This window comes from Anarhichas minor, unplaced genomic scaffold (genome assembly GCF_050575085.1).
Source record: "Anarhichas minor isolate MPS153535 unplaced genomic scaffold, ASM5057508v1 ptg000066l, whole genome shotgun sequence".
NCBI lineage: Eukaryota > Metazoa > Chordata > Actinopteri > Perciformes > Anarhichadidae > Anarhichas > Anarhichas minor.
This window is the reverse complement of record NW_027466512.1, coordinates 10,001-12,404: the sequence shown is the minus strand read 5'-3', so window position 1 is coordinate 12,404 and position 2,404 is coordinate 10,001. Positions and strand designations below refer to the sequence as shown.

At 41.5% G+C, this 2,404-nt stretch overlaps 1 long non-coding RNA gene across 1 annotated transcript in view; it reads left to right on the top strand.

Moving 5' to 3' along the window:
• The first annotated feature begins 354 nt into the window (after nucleotides 1-354).
• The window catches only part of LOC142934073 (uncharacterized), a 3,221-nt gene continuing 1,171 nt past the window's right edge, over nucleotides 355-2,404 (top strand). Inside the window, exons 1-2 of the long non-coding RNA XR_012947672.1 lie at nucleotides 355-449; nucleotides 1,678-1,705. This is a non-coding gene — a long non-coding RNA (uncharacterized LOC142934073). The remainder of the gene's footprint in view (nucleotides 450-1,677; nucleotides 1,706-2,404) is intronic.

The following is a 2,404-nucleotide window of genomic DNA, read 5'->3' as shown; positions in this document are numbered from 1 at the left end:
TTTAACAATCATGAAAACAGTAAACCGGGATAATTCCTCCGACAATAATGGTGATAATAAAACTCTATATGGTGACATCTCTATTACTCATTGGTAAACATACATGTTTACCAATGAGTAATAGAGATGTCACCATGTAAACATCATGCATCTATTTCATAAGAAATAATAATTCTGTGTTTGTTGGATCCTTCCACTCTAACCCTCCATAAATGGTCTTTATTTAATACTACGTCACTAGTTTAGTTCACTAGGTTGAAACTAAACTATGATTCAGAGGACTTGTATAAAATAATAGTATCTTCTTGATGTTTATCGTCTACAGTCCAACCGCTTACTTCCTATTTCTGTTTTACAGGAGGTGTTGACACACTGCTGGCTGTCCGACTGGTTCTCTTCAGTCTGCACACTGTGCTCATCATCATAGTGGCATCCATCGTCATCAGAAGGTAACTTTACCTACAAAAACAAATACAGCCTCTCCTTCCCTACGTCGTAACACCGGCACTCTCTCTTTCCCTACGCCGTAACACCATCACTCTCTCGTTCCCTTCGCCGTAACACCGGCACTCTCTCTTTCCCTACGTCGCAACACCGTCACTCTCTCGTTCCCTACGTCGTACCACCGGCACTCTCTCGTTTCCTACGTCGTACCACCGGCACTCTCTCGTTCCCTACGTCGTAACACCGTCACTCTCTCGTTCCCTACGTTGTAACACCGTCACTCTGTCTTTCCCTACGTCGTAACACCGTCACTCTCTCGTTCCCCACGTCGTAACACCGTCACTCTCTCGTTCCCTACGTCGTAACACCGTCACTCTGTCTTTCCCTACGTTGCAACACCGTCACTCTCTCGTTTCCTATGTCGTACCACCGGCACTCTCTCGTTTCCTACGTCGTAACACCGTCACTCTCTCGTTCCCTACGTCGTAACACCGTCACTCTCTCGTTCCCTACGTCGTAACACCGTCACTCTGTCTTTCCCTACGTCGTAACACCGTCACTCTCTCGTTCCCTACGTCGTAACACCGTCACTCTGTCTTTCCCTACGTCGTAACACCGTCACTCTCTCGTTCCCTACGTCGTAACACCGTCACTCTCTCGTTCCCTACGTCGTAACACCGTCACTCTCTCGTTCCCTACGTTGTAACACCGTCACTATCTCGTTCCCTACGTTGTAACACCGTCACTCTCTCGTTCCCTACGTCGTAACACCGTCACTCTCTCGTTCCCTACGTTGTAACACCGTCACTCTCTCGTTCCCTACGTCGTAACACCGTCACTCTCTCGTTCCCTACGTTGTAACACCGTCACTCTCTCGTTCCCTACGTCGTAACACCGTCACTCTCTCGTTCCCTACGTCGTAACACCGTCACTCTCTCGTTCCCTACGTTGTAACACCGTCACTATCTCGTTCCCTACGTTGTAACACCGTCACTCTCTCGTTCCCTACGTCGTAACACCGTCAGTCTCTCGATACCACCGACGTTCCCATCAGTGCTTTAGAAGCTTGCCGACTGCTGTCAATCAAACACAGCCAGCTGAGATGAAAGGGAACATTTCTGATATTTCCTCAATGAAAATGTTGCTTCTTCTTAATTATAAAAAACTGTTATCAATACATTCAAAATATCATTTTATTTTACTCTTCAACTATTTTTACATCTGTCTTTAAAGGACGTGTGTTTGCAAGAAAGCAGAGCAGGTGAGTCACTGACAAACATAATTTCTGTTAAATTATTAATATACTTTAATATTTAACCTTCATATCTTTATGGAGCGTCTCTGCCTTCCATCACTTCCTGTTTAAACTTGCTGATGGGGAGCAGATTGTTTCTTTCATCTTTTTACCTCAAAACAAATGTTCCTGTTTGAATGTCAGTTCCTCTGATGAAGGAAGTCTGCTGTTAAAAGGTGGAGATTTAAGAAACATATCTAAATCACAAATGAACAATGTGTTCAGAGTAAATGAAGAAACAGGAAGCTGCTTCTCTCAGAGGATGACGACACTGACGGGAACATTTCTGTTAAAACTGATGAAACCAACAATGTTGTTATTTCCTCTTTTGTGTCATCGTTGTTCTTTCTGCTTTTTTCCCCCGTAAGAAATTAAAGCTCATCTACAACTTCCCCTTTACTAAAAAGCCAGCAAAAAATAAAAAAGATGAAATGTTAAACTTGATAATAAAAATATCCCCATGGTAAATCGAAATTATGAGATAAAAAGTCAAAAATATGAGATACTTAAACACAACAGTCATAGAAGCAGCTCTTATAGGTTACCCTACATTTGACATATGTAAACATGTAAACAGTTTATTTATATATATATATATATATATATATATATATATATATATATATATATATATATATATATATATATATATATATATATATATAT